The sequence below is a fragment of the Rhopalosiphum maidis genome, chromosome 3 (assembly GCF_003676215.2).
Source record: "Rhopalosiphum maidis isolate BTI-1 chromosome 3, ASM367621v3, whole genome shotgun sequence".
Taxonomy (NCBI): domain Eukaryota; kingdom Metazoa; phylum Arthropoda; class Insecta; order Hemiptera; family Aphididae; genus Rhopalosiphum; species Rhopalosiphum maidis.
Window position 1 is genome coordinate 61,730,207 of NC_040879.1, and position 15,008 is coordinate 61,745,214.

At 26.9% G+C, this 15,008-nt stretch overlaps 1 long non-coding RNA gene across 3 annotated transcripts in view; it reads right to left on the reverse strand.

Annotated features, from left to right (window-relative positions):
* LOC113556284 overlaps nucleotides 1-10,862 on the reverse strand; it is a 107,048-nt gene extending 96,186 nt beyond the window's left edge. Inside the window, exons 1-9 of one of the 3 annotated variants that reach the window (XR_003405474.1) lie at nucleotides 10,800-10,862; nucleotides 10,607-10,735; nucleotides 10,380-10,478; nucleotides 9,925-10,063; nucleotides 8,584-8,722; nucleotides 6,880-7,018; nucleotides 4,260-4,401; nucleotides 2,373-2,511; nucleotides 374-443 (exon numbers count right to left, since the gene is read on the reverse strand). This is a non-coding gene — a long non-coding RNA (uncharacterized LOC113556284). Of the gene's footprint in view, nucleotides 1-373; nucleotides 444-2,372; nucleotides 2,512-4,259; nucleotides 4,402-6,879; nucleotides 7,019-8,583; nucleotides 8,723-9,924; nucleotides 10,064-10,379; nucleotides 10,479-10,593; nucleotides 10,736-10,799 lie in introns of those variants that run through there. The other 2 variants (XR_003405476.1, XR_003625222.1) reach the window with 2 other exon arrangements.
* Nucleotides 10,863-15,008: the final 4,146 nt, after the last annotated feature.

Sequence of the window (15,008 nt, forward strand, 5' to 3'; positions counted from 1 at the left end):
AGTAATTAATGCTAAAAAAGAAACATATTCTCTTTCTACTGGTCAATGATTTCAAAATACTAACTTGAGAATTGACTTTTCTATAAAAAGTTAAAAATAGGAATTTATAATTCTCATTAAAATTATCATATAAAACCATGTTTTATAATGTTTATGAAGTATCAGCATCATGAAATACAAGGAATTAAGAATGCTAAATAAGAGTTATTCACTTACTTTATTGGTCTTGGTTTCATGATACTAACTTTTTGTGTCACTAATATTAAGTTGCTATCAATTACATACAATTATTATTAAACGTACCATGCAAAATACCATTATTATTATTATTATTATCAGTATTGTCTAGTCAAATTTCAACATGGGATGTCCAAAATTTTCCCAAGTGCTAAAAACCATAATTCATGTTTCATCATGGCTTGAAAGATCTGCTGTACTGCAATCTGAAAAAATGTAGTCAGTTAAAATGTGAAATTGATGGAGTACAACATTAGAATACAGAGTTTTATACGCAGTTAATAATATGAATTTAAATACGAGTCAAAATTATCATATAAAGCATGTTATATAATGTTTATGAAACATTAACTTAAATGAAATGTATGAAAGTAATAAGTGCTAAATAAGAAACCTATTCTCTATATAGTGGTTAAGGTTTCAAGATACTAAATTGAGAATTGAGTGTTTCATAAACCATACAAAATTTGAATGTGTAATATAAGTCAAAATTATCATATAAAATCAAGTTTTATAGAGTTTATGAAACATTGGCTTAAATGTAATGTATGAAAATAATTAATGCTAAATCAGATCCATTTTTTCTTTCTAGTGGTCAAAGTTTCAAGATACTAAATTGACAATTGAGTGTTTCATAAACCATAAATAATTTGAATTTGTAATATACGTCAAAATTATCATATAAAATCAAGTTTTATAGAGTTTATGAAACATTGGCTTAAATGTAATGTATGAAAATAATTAATGATAAATCAGATCCATTTTTTCTTTCTAGTGGTCAAAGTTTCAAGATACTAAATTGAGAATTGAGTGTTTTATAAGCCATAAAAAAATGAATTTGTAAAATACTTCAAATTTACCATATAAAAACATGTTTTATAGTGTTTATAAAGTATTGGCTTAAATGAAATGTATGAAAGTAATTAATGCTAAATAAGAAACATATTCTCTATCTAGTGGTTAAGGTTTCAATATATTAACATGAGAATTGAATATTTTATAAGCAATTAAAAATATGAATTTAAAATACGAGTAAAAATTATCATATAAAAGCATGTTTTATAGTGTTTATAAAGTATTGGCTTAAATGAAATGTATGAAAGTAATTAATGCTAAATAAGAAACATATTCTCTATATAGTGGTTAAGGTTTCAAGATACTAAATTGAGAATTGAGTGTTTCATAAACCATAAAAAATTTGAATTTGTAATATACGTCAAAATTATCATATAAAAGCGTGTTTTATAGAGTTTATGAAACATTGGCTTAAATGTAATGTATGAAAATAATTAATGCTAAATCAGATCCATTTTTTCTTTCTAGTGGTCAAAGTTTCAAGATACTAAATTGAGAATTGAGTGTTTTATAAGCCATAAAAAAATGAATTTGTAAAATACGTCAAATTTACCATATAAAAACATGTTTTATAGTGTTTATGAGGTATCGGCTTAAATGAAATGAATGAAAGTAATTAATGCTGAATAAGAAACATATTCTTCATCTAGTGGTTAAGGTTTCAATATATTAACATGAGAATTGAATATTTTATAAGCAATTAAAAAAATGAATTTGTAAAATACGTCAAATTTACCATATAAAAACATGTTTTATGGTGTTTATAAAGTATTGGCTTAAATGAAATGTATGAAAGTAATTAATGCTAAATAAGAAACATATTCTCTATCTAGTGGTTAAGGTTTCAATATATTAACATGAACATTGAATATTTTATAAGCAATTAAAAAAATGAATTTGTAAAATACGTCAAATTTACCATATAAAAACTTTTTTTATAGTATTTATGAAGTATTGGCTTTAATGAAATCTAAGAAAGTAATTAATGCTAAAAAAGAAACATATTCTCTTTCTACTGGTCAATGATTCAAAATACTAACTTGAGAATTGACTTTTCTATAAAAAGTTAAAAATAGGAATTTATAATTCTCATTAAAATTATCATATAAAACCATGTTTTATAATGTTTATGAAGTATCAGCATCAATGAAATACAAGGAATTAAGAATGCTAAATAAGAGTTATTCACTTAATTTATTGGTCTTGGTTTCATGATACTAACTTTTTGTGTCACTAATATTAAGTTGCTATCAATTACATACAGTTATTATTAAACGTACCATGCAAAATACCATTATTATTATTATTATTATCAGTATTGTCTAGTCAAATTTCAACATGGGATGTCCAAATTTTCCCAAGTGCTAAAAACCATAATTCATGTTTCATCATGGCTTGAAAGATCTGCTGTACTGCAATCTGAAAAAATGTAGTCAGTTAAAATGTGAAATTGATGGAGTACAACATTAGAATACAGAGTTTTATACGCAGTTAATAATATGAATTTAAAATACGAGTCAAAATTATCATATAAAAGCATGTTATATAATGTTTATGAAACATTAACTTAAATGAAATGTATGAAAGTAATAAGTGCTAAATAAGAAACATATTCTCTATATAGTGGTTAAGGTTTCAAGATACTAAATTGAGAATTGAGTGTTTCATAAACCATACAAAATTTGAATGTGTAATATAAGTCAAAATTATCATATAAAATCAAGTTTTATAGAGTTTATGAAACATTGGCTTAAATGTAATGTATGAAAATAATTAATGCTAAATCAGATCCATTTTTTCTTTCTAGTGGTCAAAGTTTCAAGATACTAAATTGACAATTGAGTGTTTCATAAACCATAAATAATTTGAATTTGTAATATACGTCAAAATTATCATATAAAATCAAGTTTTATAGAGTTTATGAAACATTGGCTTAAATGTAATGTATGAAAATAATTAATGATAAATCAGATCCATTTTTTCTTTCTAGTGGTCAAAGTTTCAAGATACTAAATTGAGAATTGAGTGTTTTATAAGCCATAAAAAAATGAATTTGTAAAATACTTCAAATTTACCATATAAAAACATGTTTTATAGTGTTTATAAAGTATTGGCTTAAATGAAATGTATGAAAGTAATTAATGCTAAATAAGAAACATATTCTCTATCTAGTGGTTAAGGTTTCAATATATTAACATGAGAATTGAATATTTTATAAGCAATTAAAAATATGAATTTAAAATACGAGTAAAAATTATCATATAAAAGCATGTTTTATAGTGTTTATAAAGTATTGGCTTAAATGAAATGTATGAAAGTAATTAATGCTAAATAAGAAACATATTCTCTATATAGTGGTTAAGGTTTCAAGATACTAAATTGAAAATTGAGTGTTTCATAAACCATAAAAAATTTGAATTTGTAATATACGTCAAAATTATCATATAAAAGCGTGTTTTATAGAGTTTATGAAACATTGGCTTAAATGTAATGTATGAAAATAATTAATGCTAAATCAGATCCATTTTTTCTTTCTAGTGGTCAAAGTTTCAAGATACTAAATTGAGAATTGAGTGTTTTATAAGCCATAAAAAAATGAATTTGTAAAATACGTCAAATTTACCATATAAAAACATGTTTTATGGTGTTTATAAAGTATTGGCTTAAATGAAATGTATGAAAGTAATTAATGCTAAATAAGAAACATATTCTCTATCTAGTGGTTAAGGTTTCAATATATTAACATGAACATTGAATATTTTATAAGCAATTAAAAAAATGAATTTGTAAAATACGTCAAATTTACCATATAAAAACTTTTTTTATAGTATTTATGAAGTATTGGCTTTAATGAAATCTAAGAAAGTAATTAATGCTAAAAAAGAAACATATTCTCTTTCTACTGGTCAATGATTCAAAATACTAACTTGAGAATTGACTTTTCTATAAAAAGTTAAAAATAGGAATTTATAATTCTCATTAAAATTATCATATAAAACCATGTTTTATAATGTTTATGAAGTATCAGCATCAATGAAATACAAGGAATTAAGAATGCTAAATAAGAGTTATTCACTTAATTTATTGGTCTTGGTTTCATGATACTAACTTTTTGTGTCACTAATATTAAGTTGCTATCAATTACATACAGTTATTATTAAACGTACCATGCAAAATACCATTATTATTATTATTATTATTATGAGTATTGTCTAGTCAAATTTCAACATGGGATGTCCAAATTTTCCCAAGTGCTAAAAACCATAATTCATGTTTCATCATGGCTTGAAAGATCTGCTGTACTGCAATCTGAAAAAATGTAGTCAGTTAAAATGTGAAATTGATGGAGTACAACATTAGAATACAGAGTTTTATACGCAGTTAATAATATGAATTTAAAATACGAGTCAAAATTATCATATAAAAGCATGTTATATAATGTTTATGAAACATTAACTTAAATGAAATGTATGAAAGTAATAAGTGCTAAATAAGAAACATATTCTCTATATAGTGGTTAAGGTTTCAAGATAATAAATTGAGAATTGAGTGTTTCATAAACCATACAAAATTTGAATGTGTAATATAAGTCAAAATTATCATATAAAATCAAGTTTTATAGAGTTTATGAAACATTGGCTTAAATGTAATGTATGAAAATAATTAATGCTAAATCAGATCCATTTTTTCTTTCTAGTGGTCAAAGTTTCAAGATACTAAATTGAGAATTGAGTGTTTTATAAGCCATAAAAAAATGAATTTGTAAAATACTTCAAATTTACCATATAAAAACATGTTTTATAGTGTTTATAAAGTATTGGCTTAAATGAAATGTATGAAAGTAATTAATGCTAAATAAGAAACATATTCTCTATCTAGTGGTTAAGGTTTCAATATATTAACATGAGAATTGAATATTTTATAAGCAATTAAAAATATGAATTTAAAATACGAGTAAAAATTATCATATAAAAGCATGTTTTATAGTGTTTATAAAGTATTGGCTTAAATGAAATGTATGAAAGTAATTAATGCTAAATAAGAAACATATTCTCTATATAGTGGTTAAGGTTTCAAGATACTAAATTGACAATTGAGTGTTTCATAAACCATAAATAATTTTAATTTGTAATATACGTCAAAATTATCATATAAAATCAAGTTTTATAGAGTTTATGAAACATTGGCTTAAATGTAATGTATGAAAATAATTAATGCTAAATCAGATCCATTTTTTCTTTCTAGTGGTCAAAGTTTCAAGATACTAAATTGACAATTGACTGTTTTATAAGCCATAAAAAAATGAATTTGTAAAATACGTCAAATTTACCATATAAAAACATGTTTTATAGTGTTTATAAAGTATTGGCTTAAATGAAATGTATGAAAGTAATTAATGCTAAATAAGAAACATATTCTCTATATAGTGGTTAAGGTTTCAAGATACTAAATTGAGAATTGAGTGTTTCATAAACCATACAAAATTTGAATGTGTAATATAAGTCAAAATTATCATATAAAAGCATGTTTTATAGAGTTTATGAAACATTGGCTTAAATGTAATGTATGAAAATAATTAATGCTAAATCAGATCCATTTTTTCTTTCTAGTGGTCAAAGTTTCAAGATACTAAATTGACAATTGAGTGTTTCATAAACCATACAAAATTTGAATGTGTAATATAAGTCAAAATTATCATATAAAATCAAGTTTTATAGAGTTTATGAAACATTGGCTTAAATGTAATGTATGAAAATAATTAATGCTAAATCAGATCCATTTTTTCTTTCTAGTGGTCAAAGTTTCAAGATACTAAATTGACAATTGAGTGTGTCATAAACCATAAATAATTTGAATTTGTAATATACGTCAAAATTATCATATAAAATCAAGTTTTATAGAGTTTATGAAACATTGGCTTAAATGTAATGTATGAAAATAATTAATGCTAAATCAGATCCATTTTTTCTTTCTAGTGGTCAAAGTTTCAAGATACTAAATTGAGAATTGAGTGTTTTATAAGCCATAAAAAAATGAATTTGTAAAATACTTCAAATTTACCATATAAAAACATGTTTTATAGTGTTTATAAAGTATTGGCTTAAATGAAATGTTTGAAAGTAATTAATGCTAAATAAGAAACATATTCTCTATCTAGTGGTTAAGGTTTCAATATATTAACATGAGAATTGAATATTTTATAAGCAATTAAAAAATGAATTTGTAAAATACGTCAAATTTACCATATAAAAACATGTTTTATGGTGTTTATAAAGTATTGGCTTAAATGAAATGTATGAAAGTAATTAATGCTAAATAAGAAACATATTCTCTATCTAGTGGTTAAGGTTTCAATATATTAACATGAACATTGAATATTTTATAAGCAATTAAAAAAATGAATTTGTAAAATACGTCAAATTTACCATATAAAAACTTTTTTTATAGTATTTATGAAGTATTGGCTTTAATGAAATCTAAGAAAGTAATTAATGCTAAAAAAGAAACATATTCTCTTTCTACTGGTCAATGATTCAAAATACTAACTTGAGAATTGACTTTTCTATAAAAAGTTAAAAATAGGAATTTATAATTCTCATTAAAATTATCATATAAAACCATGTTTTATAATGTTTATGAAGTATCAGCATCAATGAAATACAAGGAATTAAGAATGCTAAATAAGAGTTATTCACTTAATTTATTGGTCTTGGTTTCATGATACTAACTTTTTGTGTCACTAATATTAAGTTGCTATCAATTACATACAGTTATTATTAAACGTACCATGCAAAATACCATTATTATTATTATTATTATCAGTATTGTCTAGTCAAATTTCAACATGGGATGTCCAAATTTTCCCAAGTGCTAAAAACCATAATTCATGTTTCATCATGGCTTGAAAGATCTGCTGTACTGCAATCTGAAAAAATGTAGTCAGTTAAAATGTGAAATTGATGGAGTACAACATTAGAATACAGAGTTTTATACGCAGTTAATAATATGAATTTAAAATACGAGTCAAAATTATCATATAAAAGCATGTTATATAATGTTTATGAAACATTAACTTAAATGAAATGTATGAAAGTAATAAGTGCTAAATAAGAAACATATTCTCTATATAGTGGTTAAGGTTTCAAGATACTAAATTGAGAATTGAGTGTTTCATAAACCATACAAAATTTGAATGTGTAATATAAGTCAAAATTATCATATAAAATCAAGTTTTATAGAGTTTATGAAACATTGGCTTAAATGTAATGTATGAAAATAATTAATGCTAAATCAGATCCATTTTTTCTTTCTAGTGGTCAAAGTTTCAAGATACTAAATTGACAATTGAGTGTTTCATAAACCATAAATAATTTGAATTTGTAATATACGTCAAAATTATCATATAAAATCAAGTTTTATAGAGTTTATGAAACATTGGCTTAAATGTAATGTATGAAAATAATTAATGCTAAATCAGATCCATTTTTTCTTTCTAGTGGTCAAAGTTTCAAGATACTAAATTGAGAATTGAGTGTTTTATAAGCCATAAAAAAATGAATTTGTAAAATACTTCAAATTTACCATATAAAAACATGTTTTATAGTGTTTATAAAGTATTGGCTTAAATGAAATGTATGAAAGTAATTAATGCTAAATAAGAAACATATTCTCTATCTAGTGGTTAAGGTTTCAATATATTAACATGAGAATTGAATATTTTATAAGCAATTAAAAATATGAATTTAAAATACGAGTAAAAATTATCATATAAAAGCATGTTTTATAGTGTTTATAAAGTATTGGCTTAAATGAAATGTATGAAAGTAATTAATGCTAAATAAGAAACATATTCTCTATATAGTGGTTAAGGTTTCAAGATACTAAATTGAGAATTGAGTGTTTCATAAACCATAAAAAATTTGAATTTGTAATATACGTCAAAATTATCATATAAAAGCGTGTTTTATAGAGTTTATGAAACATTGGCTTAAATGTAATGTATGAAAATAATTAATGCTAAATCAGATCCATTTTTTCTTTCTAGTGGTCAAAGTTTCAAGATACTAAATTGAGAATTGAGTGTTTTATAAGCCATAAAAAAATGAATTTGTAAAATACGTCAAATTTACCATATAAAAACATGTTTTATAGTGTTTATGAGGTATCGGCTTAAATGAAATGAATGAAAGTAATTAATGCTGAATAAGAAACATATTCTTCATCTAGTGGTCAAGGTTTCACAATACTAACTTGAGAATTGACTTTTTTTAAAAAGTTAAAAATAGGAATTTATAATTCTCATTAAAATAATCATATAAAATCATGTTTTATAGTGTTTATGAAGTATCAGCATCAATAAAAATACAAGGAATTAAGAATGCTAAATAAGAATTATTCACTTAATTTATTGGTCTTGGTTTCATGATACTAACTTTTTGTGTCACTAATATTAAGTTGCTATCAATTACATACAGTTATTATTAAACGTACCATGCAAAATACCATTATTATTATTATTATTATCAGTATTGTCTAGTCAAATTTCAACATGGGATGTCCAAATTTTCCCAAGTGCTAAAAACCATAATTCATGTTTCATCATGGCTTGAAAGATCTGCTGTACTGCAATCTGAAAAAATGTAGTCAGTTAAAATGTGAAATTGATGGAGTACAACATTAGAATACAGAGTTTTATACGCAGTTAATAATATGAATTTAAAATACGAGTCAAAATTATCATATAAAAGCATGTTATATAATGTTTATGAAACATTAACTTAAATGAAATGTATGAAAGTAATTAGTGCTAAATAAGAAACATATTCTCTATATAGTGGTTAAGGTTTCAAGATACTAAATTGAGAATTTAGTATTTTATAAGCAATTAAAAAAATGAATTAGTAAAATACGTCAAATTTACCATATAAAAACATGTTTTATAGTGTTTATAAAGTATTGGCTTAAAAGAAATGTATGAAAGTAATAAATGCTAAATAAGAAACATATTCTCTATATAGTGGTTAAGGTTTCAAGATACTAAATTGACAATTGAGTGTTTCATAAACCATACAAAATTTGAATGTGTAATATAAGTCAAAATTATCATATAAAAGCATGTTTTATAGAGTTTATGAAACATTGGCTTAAATGTAATGTATGAAAATAATTAATGCTAAATCAGATCCATTTTTTCTTTCTAGTGGTCAAAGTTTCAAGATACTAAATTGACAATTGAGTGTTTCATAAACCATACAAAATTTGAATTTGTAATATACGTCAAAATTATCATATAAAATCATGTTTTATAGTGTTTATAAAGTATTGGCTTAAAAGAAATGTATGAAAGTAATAAATGCTAAATAAGAAACATATTCTCTATATAGTGGTTAAGGTTTCAAGATACTAAATTGAGAATTGAGTGTTTTATAAGCCATAAAAAATTTGAATTTGTATTATACGTCAAAATTATTATATGAAAACATGTTTTATAGTGTTTTTGAGGTATCGGCTGAAATGAAATGAATGAAAGTAATTAATGCTGAATAAGAAACATATTCTTCATCTAGTGGTCAAGGTTTCACAATACTAACTTGAGAATTGACTTTTTTTTAAAAAGTTAAAAATAGGAATTTATAATTCTCATTAAAATAATCATATAAAATCATGTTTTATAGTGTTTATGAAGTATCAGCATCAATAAAAATACAAGGAATTAAGAATGGTAAATAAGAATTATTCACTTAATTTATTGGTCTTGGTTTCATGATACTAACTTTTTGTGTCACTAATATTAAGTTGCTATCAATTACATACAGTTATTATTAAACGTACCATGCAAAATACCATTATTATTATTATTATTATCAGTATTGTCTAGTCAAATTTCAACATGGGATGTCCAAATTTTCCCAAGTGCTAAAAACGATAATTCATGTTTCATCATGGCTTGAAAGATCTGCTGTACTGCAATCTGAAAAAATGTAGTCAGTTATAATGTGAAATTGATGGAGTACAACATTAGAATACAGAGTTTTATACGCAGTTAATAATATGAATTTAAAATACGAGTCAAAATTATCATATAAAAGCATGTTTTATAATGTTTATGAGTATCAGCATCAATCAAATACATGGAAGTTAATAATGCTAAATAAGAATCATTTACTTAATCTAATGGTAAGGGTTTCATAACATTAACTTTTTGTTACACTTCTATTATGTTGCTATCAATTACATTCATTTAACATTACACGTACCGTGCAAAACACCATTATTAATATTAATACCTTCTAATCCATATTAAACATAGGATGTTGAAACTATTCCAAGCGCTAAAAATGTTAATTCATGCTCAGCAACCGTTGAGTGATCTGTTGCACTGCAATCTGAAAAATATGAAAGTTAATAATGGTAAATAAGCATCATTACTTAATCTAATGGTCAAGGTTACATGACTTTTAGTAACACTACTATTAATTGAATCACAATTATATTCTATACCCATTACTCGTACTTTGCATAAAACCATTATTATTATCAGTATCGTCTAGTCCATTTTCAACGTAGGATGTTGTAACTTTGTCAAGTGTTTAAACGTTAATTCATGTCTTAGCAGTCCTTGAGTGATCTGCTGTACTGCCATCTAAAAAAAAATTGTCGGTTAAATATGTATAATGGTTGGAGGATAAAATGTCAATACTACACACCATAAAGAGATCGAAAGTCTGTTTATGACAACTAGTACGTGGACAACGGTGAATAATTCAGAAATGGAAATAATCAAACAAAAACTAACAGACAAACTTCATTCCTATTTCAAAATACTTGAAAACAATTTAAAGTTGAAATTTAAATACAAATACGAAATATAAAACTGCAAAAAGATATGAAATATAAATCAGACAGTAAATACAAACGGTTATATCAATAGATAAACAATGTTTTATATCACTAAACCACAATCATGGATGAAAAACATCATATCAATTCGGATTAGAATATTCAACTTATTAGATTTTATCTCTGGCCGCCGAATTCAAAAATGTTTAATATTATAATATTTTCAGAAACAAATACAATTTCAAAACTGATTAACTGAGCATAATATTATGAAATAAATTTCCAATAATATTTTGTACTTTGTAAATTAAGCAGGCAGTTGTATAAATATCATGAGTCTTAATATAGATACATAGTAACTAGTAAGACAAAAGTCAAAAAGTAATAACATTAAACTATAGATGTATGTATTATTTAAGTGTTTAGATAGTTGCAGGTAAGCATTTATTATGCATTAATATTCTCCGGACTGTACAGTCCACTGGTTAACTAATTGAACTTAAGTAAACGGTCGTATATGTTATATATCTTATACATATAACGATTCATTATTTGAATACTTAACAATGTAAATAAATCATAATAATTTATTTTTTATGTTCGATGTCCATAAAATTTAAATCTTTATCTCCTATAAATATTACCGAAGTTATATTGTGAAATTCAAAACAATTACTACCAATCATACTAATATATTGCATATTAAATATACACATATAATTAAAACTAATAAATAATAAATGAAATGTTGTATTCGAGCAGATTGAGTCTGAAGTGATCAGAAGTAATCTACTGACTGCGTCGTACATTTTAAAAATGATGGTCGTATCTCGTATAAACAACGAAATCGCTTAGGTACATATTAAATTCTTAACGCTAAACGAGGGATATAAACACTATAAACATTAAATAGATGTATTCTCTATATGATTTGATGAAAAACTATTTATATATAAACTATTTTTTATGCTGTTGGCGTAATTGCTAAACGTTGAAACCTTAACAAACATAAAACGTGTAAAAAAACAAAGTTCAAAAAGATACTTCGTTAAATCGTTATACGGTGGTATAGGTACCATACAGAAAATTATGCGTGTACGAAAAAACAAGCCATTCGATTTTTTAACCTTTATTAACCTTTCAAACTCGTCGTAGCATTTATGAGTCAGCACTCAAATTTCGAAAAGATTAAACAAAAACTCAAATTCAAAAAATTCGAAAAATACATAAATCTAAGTGCCAAAAATAAAAATATAACCGTAACTTCGCAACAAAACGTCCGATTCCTTTGGTTTTGGTAGCGTTCGAATTTTTACAAAAACGTCTAAACGATGCGTAGAAAAAAATCGCTCTAACCACCCAAAAATTAATTGTTTCGTGGCGACAAAGTCCAAAAACTGCAAAATCCTAATTTCCGACGCCAAAAATAGGGGTAAAAATGAATTCTACAGTGTCACCACGGGACGCCGATTTTGATCACAGACCTACGAAAAACTGAACTTGTGAACTTCAGAAACGTGGAACAAATATTAAACATTTTTTAAAATATCCATGGGGGGAGGGACACAAGGAGCCATAGGACACTGCTACCACCGCAGGACTTTATGTAAAACGGCTTTAAACAGAAATTTCCGTGAAGTAACTATGCCCTGTTGTATATGCATGCCTGTGTGTATGTATATATGTATGTATGTATGTATGTATATATGTATGTATGTATGTATGTACTGCGTATATATTTATGTATGTGTGTATGTATGTATGTGCCGATGGAGCTTGCATATATATAACGCTCAAATGCGTTGACTCAGGATAAAATACCTGTGTGACCGATTCGGTTCTCACGATGGTCTACGTGACCAAAAAGGCTGGGTCAGCACATACTGAAGACCTCGGACGGACCGTTGCAACGCGCCCCGTCTGTTGGTAATTAGTCGAGTCTGGTCTAAAGAGGGAGTGACACCTGTGTTACTCAGCAGAGCATCTTATAATTTTTATAGCAGAACCTCGTATAGTTTTAATCAGATCCTCTCGTAATATTAGTATTTAATATTCATTTCTTTAGTGTGTAATTCATTTAAATATTCATTTCTTTAGTGTTTAATTCATATCAATATTGATGTATTCAGTGTTAAGTTCATAACCAGTAATTATAATATAATATATATACCTATAACCAACACCTGTGTTACTTCATTTGACACTAACAACCAAGATAAACCTCACACGACGGTACTCCACACTTCATTGGTGGCAGCGGTGGGATCTCTGAAAGCGAAGAATTGTCGTAATTCACTTTACGACAGTGCAATTTTAGAGATCACTAACCTACGTGGATTTACCGCCGTCCAAGTGTAATCGGTTTTTGTGTCAATACACCAGCACAGATTTCGTTCAAAAATCAGTAACACGGTGATTGAAGTGCCGCCGCGATATAATTCGCGCCGTCAGGGAGGGGAGCTGTACACGTCTTCGTTCCAGTACGCACCGCCGCCGCCGCACCAGTGGGACAGTTCTACAGCACTATCAGCGGACGTCGTATCAACACCGCCACACTATCAACGGAAATCTTATCAACCAGTAACAATAACAATCAACATAATCATAATGCAGCGGTATTTATTATGCATCATCGCGTAAGTTTTATTTAATGTATTCGTTAATCGGGATTTATTTATGCTAGTGCGTGTCGAATTCAGGGTCTAATGGTAGCACCAATTTAGATTTAATATATTTCAGTATTTATAATACTGTTCACAACTAATTTACGTCAATCTATTTAATTTATTCAATAATTGGGATTTATTCATTTATTTATTTTTGGCTAATGCATGTCGAACTCAGGGTCAAATGATAGCATCAATTCAGATTTAATAGATTTAAGTAGCTCTAGTAGTGATCCCTCTAGTGGAGAATTGTATGAACCAAGTAGTTGGTTACGTAGTGCAAGAGAGACGATAGAACAAGCGGACGAGCTTTTAGGTTCAACCAGGTATTTTCTAAGAAAGCAAGTGACCAACGCACATCCAGAACATCAACAAAATTCAGAACATCAGCAGCACGTACAGCATACAGAACATCAAAAAGACAAGACAAACTCAGAACGTCCAGAAACTCAATCGAATCAAGAAAATCAAAATATTCGGAAAATACAGTACGTCAAAACAACTCAGAGCTACAAATAGGAAAAATGGAAGACCAACAGAAGCTAGAAACCTCTAATCTTAAGACAGAAACACACAAATCTGGAGTAAGCATCGACGCAGCAATGCGCGTAGTACCGAACTTCGATGGAACAAGCTCCGACCAAGCATATCATTTCCTAAGGGCGTGTGATTTCGCAGTCAGGATTGTCGATCCGGATCAGGTCGATTTGTTAGTACAGGGACTGATAATTAAGCTATCAGGAAGAGCATTGCGGTCGATAAGATATAAGGACATAACGACGTACAAGGAATTCCGGAAAAATATTGTGGAAATATCGGAAACCAAAAAGTTACTACCCCAGCTGCACATGAAATTGCTCACGTGCAAGAAGAGTCCTGATGAAGGAGTGCAAGAATATTATAATAAAATGGAGCAATTATTACACGACTTAATTAGTGCAACAATGGAGGGGGGGGATTACGCGAATGGAACGGATATTGAAAGGTTGTTACACAATCAGGTGCTCACGCATTTATAAGCGGCTTACCCGAATCTTATCGGATATTATTAAAAGCGCGAGGCCCTAAGAGCTGAGCGATGCGTTAGTATTCGCTTTAGAAGAGGAAACAGAGGGAAACCTGGCGAAGGAAACTCAATTGTTCAATATACAAACTAACACCAAGAATCAACAGCCATCAAAATCTTATTCCGGAGTGTCAAGAAATGGAAACAATGGTAAAACACAACAACCAATAAGGGCTGTTTCAAGTGTGGCAGAACAAATCATTTTGCCAGAGACTGCAGAGCATCACAATGGGATCAAGAAAAGTTTAGAGCCAATCAACAAAGTGGACAACAAATTCCAAAAACTCCGTTAGAAATGTATTGATATGTAGATATTGCAAGAAAGAAGGGCACGAGCTAGAAGA